Genomic DNA, 11,104 nt, shown 5'->3' on the forward strand with positions numbered 1-11,104 from the left:
CCAATCAAGGAAATCAGGAATGATCCACAATCATTATTAAACTAGAGAGTTTGCGCACCTGTCATTTCCCCAGGGTCAGTCATTGTCTTACTCCTCTGGTTTCTAAGGCAGTAAGAAAACTGAGTGTGTTTTCAACAAACATGGCAGCCAGCAGGAATTTTTTGGTCCTGCTTGCCACATAAAATCTGCAGGGGAAGCGAGTGGATTGAAGATGAAACAGGGCAACATGTGCTTTAAGATGCAGAAAGAGAGCTAAAGGGGTCTCTGCTTGGAGGAGGCTCACATCTACCAAATGTTCCCCCTGGAAGAGAGACCCCAGCTAGACAGTGGGTGAAAGCAGCCTGCGTGTCTGAGGCACAGCGGTGGGAGGGAAGGAAGTGCTTGGCTGCCAGGTTGCGAGGGGCACCTCCTCTCTGCCTTAGGCCTGGCCCCTGGGGGAGCCCTGAGGCTGGGGCTCAGGCTCAGTAAAAGGGGAAAATAAGGCCTCCTGCGTATTCCATTCTTGCTGCTTCAGTGAAAGGCCCCAGGGCTCTGTAGTCAGGCGGGAGCCCAGGACTCCTCAGAATGGCATACGGGGCGCTGGGATAATCCTTCTCCCATTTCACACTGAGTGAGCTGGCTTGCAGCTGGAAGATCTGCTCCCTGAGGCAAATTCTCCCATCATGCAGGGGCAAAGCATCCCCTAGATTCCCCTGGTAACCAGAAACTCCCACCACAGGCTGGGGGTCAACCCTGAGGGTGTATCTGAAGGACAGAACAGCTGGGAGGGCAGAGGTGTTCGGGACTCTTGGGGCTACTCTAACTAACCCCTGCAGTCTGCCCTGTGACTCAGCCTGCAGATCTGGAGCAGGTGTTAGTGATTTAGCGCCAATCTGCAAAGCTGTCGCCTCCTTCTCGGTTGCTTCTCCAGAGCCCAGACACTTCCCCAGCATAGGCCCTAGAGGCAGGAAGGCCTGATGCTGCTGCTGCAGTGTTTACAGAGCTCCAAGGCACGCCACCACAGACAGCCAGAGGGGCCTGTGTTCTAATCACACCACACCCAGGAATGTGAAACCAGGGCTTGGTCCAAGAGGAGGCTGGAGCAGCAGCCACATCCCCCAGGGTTGATTCTGGGGCAGGGGCTTTAGGTTTGCAAGTTCCATCTGCTGCTTGGGAATGCCATGGGAACTTGCCCTGCAGGATGGATGGGCCCAAGGGGAGAGCCCCCAGGTCACGACAGGCGTTGGAGTCTCATAAAGTAGAGACTGGGCTTGGCCTCAGGAACACAAGCTTGAGTCCTCACCTTGCCACCTGCTCCCTGGCTGAGTGTGGGTATGTTACTTCCCCTCTCTTGTCCTGGTTCCTCTTTTCTGGTCGTGGGCTGGAGCAACCTCCTAAGGGAGCTTCTAGTTCTGAGTTTTTGATGATTTGTGTTTACAGTGTCCTGAGCTGGCTTTGCAGAGAGTATGTGGAGAATGAAGAAACTGTGGAGGGCTGACTGGTGATTTCCCCAGAGAGTCTATGGCCCCTGGGGATGCTCCTGCTGCAGTAGACAGCCCAGGCCCCAAATGGCAGCCGTCAGTGTAGGTTTAGCTGAAATTTTGTAGCAGGAAGCAAGATGAGCTCATTAGGTTCACCTGTGTAAATCGGTGCCTTTCACAGCTGAGTGTCCTGGGAAGGGGTGGGCTGAGAATTCAGCTCCTCAGGGCAGGAGGCCCGGTGTCTGAAGGCCAGGCTGACCTAAAATGAGGCCGTTCGGTAGCATTTAATGGCACGGAAAAATGTTCAGTGATAAGGTGAAAAAAAGCAGGTAGAAAAAGCAGCATATGTAGGACAGTTTTCTTATTATGGGAAGAAATATTTCCCTCTAAAAGTAGAGACACAGGCACAGAAGGGAAGGCCCTAAAATGCAAGGAGTGATTATCTCAGAGTGTTGGGATTTCCTGTGGCTTTTATTTTCTTCCTTCATGCTTTTTTTTTATTTTCCAAGCTCTTTTGTAACCATTAAAACACAATTTTTTTTTTTCATAGAAAGCTAGGGGTATTAAACTTGTCAAAATAAATTGGCCTTTATTTATATAATGTGTCCTTTATATAATGTGCCCACAGGCTTTTGGGCTTGCCAGGTGGCACTAGTGGCAAAGAACTCGCCTGCCAGTGCAGAAGACATAAGAGATGCAGGTTTGATCCCTGGGTGGGGAAGATCCCCTGGAGGAGGGTATGCCAACCCACTGCTGTATTCTTGCCTGGGCAATCCCATGGACAGAGGAGCCTGGCAGGGCTACAGAACCATAGGGTCACAAGGAGTCAGACATGACTGAAGTGACTTAGTACATACACACAGACACAGACTTTTCCCAGAAAAGATCTTGGCCACAGCCTGAATGAGGGCCAGTTCCTAGGTGGCCATGTCTTAATTTATACAAACCTGTGGTAGCTTCAGAATTTCAGTATAGGAGTGACTTAGTGGAACACTGATTGGGAAGGAGAAGTTGAAGTTACATTTATTATTATATTTTAATTTAAATTTATTTAAATTGGAGGCTAGTTATTTTACAATATTGTATTGGTTTTGCCATACATCAACATGAATCCGCCACGGGTTTACACGTGCTTCCCATCCTGAACACCCCTCCCACCTCCCTCCCTGTACCATCCCTCTGGGTCACCCCAGTGCACCAGCCCCAAGCATCCTGTATCCTGCATCGAACCTGGACTGGCGATTTGTTTCTTATATGATATTATACATGTTTCAATGCCATTCTCCCAAATCATCCCCCACCTCCCTCTCCCACAGAGTCCAAAAGACTGTTCTATACATCTGTGTCTCTTTTGCTGTCTCAAAGTTACATTTAAAATAAAATTGAGAGGGGCTTCTCTGGCAGTCCAGTGGTTAAGACTGTGTCCTACTGCAGGGACATGGGCTCAATTTCTGGTCAGGGAACTAAGATTCCACATGCCAAGCTGCATGGCCTTAATTAACTAATTAAAAAAGTAAACAAAATAAAATTAAGAAGGAATTTCCTAGTGGTCCAGTGGTTAGGACTCCACTCTTCCATGATTGAGGGCATGGGTTTGATCCCTGGTTGGGGAACTAAGATCCCCATATGCCAGGGAGTGTGGCCAAAATAAAATAATAAAGGAAAAAAATACAGTAAAATCAAGAAAGCATCATTTGTCTATATAAAGGATTTCTATGCAAGCTCCCTCCTCTGGCACAGCTGACTGGACTAGCCATGATTAGCTGACCTGAGTGCAGCCAATCCATGGGCCAGCTAGTGTCCTATGCAACAAAGACGAGCTGGGCCCTCAAATTCCTTCCTGTGGGATTTGAAAAGAGAAATCAGAAGAGTGAAGCAGTTAGCAGTGGGAACAGCAAACGAAACGAGGTATGAGGACACATAGCATACGGTAGCTCGAGGTGAAATGGTGCAAGTTATGAAAAGTAGAAATAGTTCTCAAAATACGCAAGCAGAAGACATGAGAGAGCAGAGCTGTGAAGTGTTTTAAAAGGTTCCAGAGATTAGAAGAAAGGATAAACCAAATGGTAGCAAGAGGACAGAGCGAAGTTCCAGAGAACAAGGTTGCCAGGTTTCTTAGTTTGGGTTCCCTCAGAAACAGACTCTGAGACAATAATCTGAATGCAAATTTGCACTCAAAATAGTTAGGCAGTAGTCCTAGGAAACTCCAGGAGAGCCGTGGGGAAGAGGTTCAGGCAAGGAAAGGTAGACAGTAAAAGGTGCACGGACATGGGTGGTGGCGCTTTATCCAGGGGAGGAGTTGGAAGGTGTACACCTCAGACATATCCCCAGCCAGGAGGAAAGGGGCTTGGGGTGTCTCCCCAGAAACTCCTGGGAGTCACTGGTTGAGAGCTGAGCCCAGAGAGTTTGATTTTCTAGCACTCTGACCTGCTGCTTGTCATGGCTCCAGAACTAATTCTCTAGGCACACACGGGCACTCTGCAAGGTCTGGGGGCTCTGGGCAGGGCCCAGGGGTGTATACTTCACCAAGAGAGGAGCAACAGACAGGCATAAAACCTGCAGCCTGTATGAGAGAGAAGATGAGGGAATAGTCAGTCCCTTGAGCTCTGAGTTTTTTTATAACTACCTGGTTCTTGAGCTTCATTCAATAAGCCCCTGAGACTTGAGCTGCCTGGAGTAAGCCTGACTCAGACACTGAGAGGAAATACAGAAGGAGGCATGTCCCTTTTCCAGGACTCCATGCCCTCCTTGGCCTCTTACAAGGAAAGGACTGTCCTATATTGTCTTATATTTAGATGATAAACATAGAAAATTATAGAAAACATAGAAGATTAAATTGCCTTGGATGGATTCTTAGTGCTTAGTAGACATGACAAGATCTCATAGTGTAGCTTGGGGGTAGACACAGACACTCCAAATTCCCTTATGACGTGGCCAGTGTTTAGATGGAGCTGTGTTCTCAATGGTAGGGAACAACCAGGCAGAAAAAAATGAATTCTGCTTATGGGAATTAAACAAGGCTCACAGAGAAAGTGCCTTTTGGACTGGATCTTGAGGAATGAGTAGAAATTCACCAGGAGTATAGAGGAAGGGAGACAGAGGAAGGGGATAGAGGATAGAGGAAGTTTAGCACAAAATTCCCTGGTGGCTCAAACAGTAAAGAATCTACCTGCAATGCAGGAGACCGGGGTTTGATCCCTGGGTCAGAAAGATTCTCTGAAGAAGGGAGTGGCTACCCACTCCTGTATTCTTGCCTGGAGAATCCCATGAACAGAGGAGCCTGGCGGGCTACAGTCCATGGGGTCACAAAGAGTCAGACATGACTGAACCACTAAGCACGCATGCATGCATGATCAAGCAGAAGCCCTGAGCTAGGGAAGAGCCCAGGTGGTTTGGAGAATGAAAACAATAAAAGCTAAATGGGAGGAAAAACTAGAAAGGCCCTAGACTGATTGTGAAGGGCTTTGCATGTCAGGCTGAGTTTTGATTTTATTCAGCGCCCACTGGGGACTCACAGAAAGTTGTCTGTGGGAAATATTATAATACAGAAGCTCTGGGACAGTAATAATCGTCAGACTACTTTCCCACCTGAGAGCCAGATAAATCAGGGCAGTGGGTAAACATGAGGGCCAAGAATATCTTCTACTATTTACCAAGGTTAAAAGATAAACTGAGGCATATTAAAGATATTTAGAGTTTATTTGCACAAAAATCAATTTGAATTGGGCAGTATCCTATCTTGTAGATAGGAAGGAGCTCTGAGGAGCTATACAAAAATGAAACACTTTTATAGGCAGAAAGGAATGGGAACAACACAATTACACTTGGCAAACAAGAAAATAGGAGGTATGGCTGACCACTTGGCAGAATCCGGGAGGGTAAACCTGAGTGCCGGAGATGGGGGTACTAAACAGGATCCAGTGCAATCCCAGAGCAGAATCCCTGCTCTGGGATGAAGGTCATTGGGAATGCAAGAAGGGAGGGTGTGGTTGTGTGTTAAAGTGGAAGACACCTTTGAAAGAGTAAGGAGCAGTTAGAACTTCCAGGTTTATCTTTTAGCAACAACATCGGGTGTGGATATGAGATATAAATTCTAGAAAAAATTAATCAGAGAGGCCCCGGCAACCACCCCTAATTCCACTTCCAGTGTAGACATAAGATACAAAGTCTAGAAGAAGTTAATCAGAGACACCGAAGAAATCACCTTCAACCTTTCCTCCAGTGGAGACATGAGATGTAAATTCTAGAAAATAAATTACTCTGTGAAGCCCTGGATTCAAGGACACGCAGAGAGGAGGGTGAGTGGGGCTGAGATGCTAAAAACAGGGACAAAGTGAAAATCTGAATGGTGATATCCTCAGCCCTCTTTCTTGCTGGTCTTCAGAACAGGTCTACAGATACTGACATTAGGAATTCTCTAGGAAATAATCAGGTATCCCCTCCCCTTAAACCACCCATGAGTTGAACCCAATAGACAAGCACACTCGCCTCATTTCAGAGATTCTAGTCAGTTTTGAGCTTCCGATCAGCTTAGAGATTTTCAGTCTTAAGTAAAAACAAGTAGTCAAGTATCATCAGAACATTTAGAGGAAAAAGTATAAAAGGAGCTCTAGGAAATGAAAAATATGAAAGCCAAAATATAATACTAATCTTTAAAATTGTAAGAGAAGGTGAAATATATTTTTCAGAAAGTAGGAAAAAGGTAAGATGATGAGTTGAATAAAAAAGTTTTAAAAATTAGGAAACTCACCTAGAAGGATCATCTTCCAAAGAATGAGAATTCCAGATCAAGAGGAAATAGTTAATACAGTATAGTGACAATTACTAAAGAAATTATACAAGAAGTTTTCCAAATGGAAGTGCATTCCCTAAACTAATATGCTTCCTGATTAAAAAGACCCTTGGAATGCCCAACACAGTGAATAAAAATACATCTTTGTGAAATGGCAAAACACTGAAAAAACACTAAAAGCTTCTTGAGAGATGAAAGGGGAAAAAGTCATACCCCAAAAATAAGGACTAAAGATAGCATTGGACAGCAACACTAGAAACTTAAACACAGTAGAGCATGTCTTCAGAATTGTGAGGAAAAAAAATAATTTGCAACCTAGATTTCTGTACCTAGCCAAACCATTATGTGTGGACATGTGTAAATAAAGACAGTTTCAAACATCCAAAGTCTCAAAAAATTTATCTCAATGTATCTTGTATCAGGAAATTACTGGAAGATATTTCTTAGTTGAAATGAGAAAGTAAACAAAAAAAGAGGAAAATTGGGAAATGAGATTCACAGGAGAGAGTTAAAAGGAACTGATGGAAGGGTGGTGCAGAAAAATCCCAGATTTACAGTTGGGCAGTTGGAAAGTAGAGAATATTTGAAGGGGCTGAATGTTTGTCCCCCCCAAATTCATCTGTTGGAATCCTAAGCCCCACTCTAATGACAGTTGGAGGTAAAGCCTCTGCAAAGTGATTAAGTCATGAGAATGAAGCCCCATGAGTGGGGTTAGTGCCCTTTTAAGGAAACATGATTATTTACTTTCTTCTCTCTGTTTTCTGCTATATGCAGATACAAGAAGATAGCCATCTGCAAAATAGGAAGAAAGATCTCACCAGACCTAGGTCTGCTGGTGCCCTGATCATGGACTTCCCAGCTGCCAGAGCTATGATAAATGTTCATTGTTTAAGCCAGCACTTATTGTGCGTGTGCTCAGTCGTTCAGTCATGTCCTACTCTTTACCACCCCATGGGCTGTAGCCTGCCAGGCTCCTCTGTCCATGAAATTGTTCAGGCAAGAATACTGGAATGGGTTGCCATTTCCTACTCCAGGGGATCTTCCCAACCCAGGGATCGAACCTAAGTATCTTTCATCACCTGCATTGGCAGGCAGATTTTTTACCATTGTGCTACCTGGGAAGCCCTATTAAGCCACCAAGTTTATGGTAATATGTTATAGCAGCCCAACCTAAGACTGGTGGGAAATGACAATACATTATCTGATCACTATAACCAAGTGGAAGATTGTGTGGAAAGAACATACAGAGCTAAGATATGATGTGGGAAACTTAGTCATAGGTTCAAAGAAAAGTGATCAAATGATGCAATTAACTGCAGAAAAATTAAAAGTTACACAAAAGTGAATATATAATCTGAAACACTGGATATCTCTGCAATGGGTAAGATTGATATAAAAATAATAAGGTGAGTCAATGAACACTCTGGAGATGAAGAAAATAGAGAATACAGTGCAAAGGATGAAACTGTTAAAGAAATAACATGAGAATATTTGCCCAAACAGAAAGACATGTTTCCTGATTGTAAGGAAACCTTGAGTATTGAAACACCAAATATTGGTTTGACCAAAGATTGTGTTAAAATTATATTCGGGAAATGGATGAAGGGATGGATTTTTAAAACATCATGTACCAAAATAGGAAGCCAAGAAGGAAAGTTTTAAAATGTTTGAATTAAGAAATGGCGGTCTATGGAAGCTTATTGTTGCTTAGCTGCTCAGTTGTGTCCAAATCTTTTGAGACCCCATGGACTGTAGCCCACCAGGCTCCTCTGTCCATGGGATTTCCCAGGCAAGAATACTGGAGTGGGTTTCTATTTCCTTCCCCAGAGGATCTTCCCAACCCAGGGATCAAACTTGTGTCTCCTGCATTGGCAGCAGATTCTTTACCACTGAGCTACCCAAGAAGCCCATGGAAGTTTTACCTGAAAAACACCTAGAATGGTTGACTTTCTGAAGGAAAGCAGGGATGGAGGAGAACAAGGCATTACTGTGTTTTAGTATTTTTTAGTTTTCATTGACTTTTTAAACTTTGATGTGATGCTTTAATTAAAAATACATTTTAAAGCAGCAGTCCCCAGCCTTTTTGGCACCAGGAACGAGTTTCATGGAAGACAACTTTTCCACGGACTGGGACAGGGATCAGGGGAGAGTTTGGGATGATTCAAGCATGTTACATTTATCGTGCACTTTATCTATTATTATTACATCAGCTCCACCTCAGATCTATAGGCATTAGATCCTGGAGGTTGGGAGCCCCCGTTTCAAAGTATAACAATAATATTATTATTCTTTGCTGTGCCACAGTATAATAGCCCAGGGCTTCAGTAGAGGTTCTGTGTGCTGCCATGGGAAATTCAAGGGAAATGGGGTGTGCTCTCAAGACTGGTAGGGCAGAAAGAGGACAGCTGATGTATAGCGGATGGAGAGGCTGAAAGTGTGAGATGAACTCCAGCACAATAGTAAGAAGGTGATAATTCTCTGGGCACAGCTGGTGAGGCCAGTTTTCAGATGGTTGGAAATGACCATGGGAAAGAGGTCAGAAGAGGAATCCATCTTGTAGGTTTAAGTCAGTGTCTCTCAAACATCATGCAAATAATGTTACATGGGGGTCTTATTTATTATTAAATTCAGATTTCATTCAATAGGATTCTGCATTTTGAACAAGCTTCCAGGTGGTGTCAAAGCTGCTGAAGTCCACTTGAGTAGCAAGACTTCAGGCTGAAGGGTCTGAGCAGGGAGTAAGGATTTGGCCTGGGGTCTTGATGGGCTGGGCGAGGGAGGAACAGGTTAGAGGGAGCCACAGCTGAGTTCATGGGACAAAGATCCTAGACTTGAGGGGCTAAGACCGAACAAACTGGATATTGGAGACGGTTGGGGAATGAGTTACACATCAAAGACAAACCCACCTCCCATGGGGTTACCTCTGGCCAGGCCTGACAAAGTGTTTTGTTCTGGGCAAAGCTGCCCCAGATATGGGCCAAATAAAGAGAAGCTGGGAGTACCTCGGCCAACTGACCTTATCCGCCCCTTACTACCCACATCAAAGAATGAAACGTACTTGATCTCTAGTGGAGCTCTGATCCAGAGGTGGCATGGGGATGAGTTCTCATTCTGGGGTTCCATAGGCCTCAAATCTACCCCCCAACTTCTCAAACCCCGACCCAGGCTTGGTCTCCTATCTTCCTCCTCCATCAGCCCTTCAACAATGACTTCTGTGGGCAAAAACGGGCTCTCTCCTGCCTCTCCCCCAGAAACAGAGAAACGTGTCTGTAAGTGGGAATTCTGCTACTCTGCTGCTGCTGCTGCTAAGTCACTTCAGTTGTGTGCAACTCTGTGCGACCCCATGGACTGCAGCCTACCAGGCTCCTCCATCCATGGGATTTTCCAGGCAAGAGTACTACTATTTAAAATAACAGACAAATGAAGGGACTTCCCTGGGGGTCCAGTGGCTAAGACTTTGCCTCCCCAATGCAGGGGGTGTGTGTTTGATCCCTGGTCGGGAAGTTAAGATCCCACATGCCTCATGGCCAAAAACCAAAATATAAAGTAGAAGTAATATTGAAACAAATTTAATAAAGACTTGAAAAAACAAATGGTCCACATTAAAATAACAGACGGATGAAAACAATGACGAAGGCTCTTATTTAAAAAAGTCTCCTATGTGCAATCACGTGCTAAAGCACTTTATGTTTGTTGACTCATTTGTTTCTCATTTATTATTCCTGTTTTACAGATGAGGAGACTGAGGAAAAGAGAAGTAAAGCAGAGTATCCTTGCTCAAGGATACACAGAAAGTGGAACTGGCATTCTGGTTCCAGCATGTATTCTTCTAAGAGGTTATGTGTGCCGCTTGCAAAGAGCTTCCTTGATGGCTCAGATGGTAAAAATCTGCCTGCAATGCAAGAGACCTGGGTTTGATCCCTGGAGAAGGGAATGGCTACCCACTTCAGTTTCTTGCCTGATGAATTCCATGGACAGAGGAGCCTGGCAGGCTACAGTTCATGTGTTGCTAAGAGTCAGACACAATTAAGTGACTATCACTTTCTGCAAATAGTAAAATTGCATCATATGTAATTTTCATACCTAGGTGGACAAAGAGAAGAGAAAGAAAGAGAGAACAATAATTTAAATGTGTAGACAATTGCCTGCCTTTCTTCTCAGTTAGCCTTGCCCCAGAGAGAATGGTAACCATGAGACATAAATCTGGAGATCTGTTGGTCCATCTCAATTCCTTCTGCTTCTTAGACTAATGGTGAAAACACCTCGGTGCCCTAAATTTCATTCTAGTTTAAAGACATATTTTTTTTTTTTCATGCAGCACAAATCCTCAGATGTAAGCCAACTGTTTCATCCTGTGTTCCACTGGAGAAATAGCTATCTGTTCTCATCCTGGAAGAAAAATTGGTGCGTGGGACTCAATGAAAGATGCTAAGGATGCTACTCCACTATAAAATTATTTCTACTGTTATTCTTTGTAACTGTATAGTATTTCAGGTCTGTATTAAGTTACATGGGCTAACCTGGGCATCTAATAATCATCTGAAGCATCATCCTGTGTTCCCTTACCTCTCTGCTTTTCCCTGACTGATCTCTCTTCCTGGCTTGCTCTGATTGCTTCTTTGGCAAATGTCTACTTGTCTTTCAAAATGCAGCTCAGGCAGGCAGCACCCCTCCTGGAAGCCTTTCTTTATCCACTCTGGTTGAATTGAACATCCTGCTCTATACCCCATGGAGTGCATTGCTTTGTGTGGTCACAGTCCCCTAACTTGTCTGGTTCCTTCCCTGTTAGGGTTGATTCCTTGAGGGTAGGATGGTAAGTTTATCTCCATAATCCCTGATGACTTTGAACAAG

The 11,104-nt window shown here is 44.4% G+C and overlaps 1 long non-coding RNA gene across 1 annotated transcript; it reads left to right on the forward strand.

Moving 5' to 3' along the window:
* The first annotated feature begins 217 nt into the window (after positions 1–217).
* On the forward strand, positions 218–10,720 carry LOC147370869 (uncharacterized). The gene is made up of 3 exons (XR_015166039.1): positions 218–1,311; positions 9,986–10,132; positions 10,571–10,720. It is a non-coding gene; the product is annotated as an uncharacterized LOC147370869 (long non-coding RNA).
* Positions 10,721–11,104: the final 384 nt, after the last annotated feature.

The sequence above is a fragment of the Bos grunniens genome, chromosome 6 (assembly GCF_055505025.1).
Source record: "Bos grunniens cultivar Pamir isolate PY7600 chromosome 6, Bosgru_T2T1.0, whole genome shotgun sequence".
Classification (NCBI taxonomy): Eukaryota; Metazoa; Chordata; class Mammalia; order Artiodactyla; family Bovidae; genus Bos; species Bos grunniens.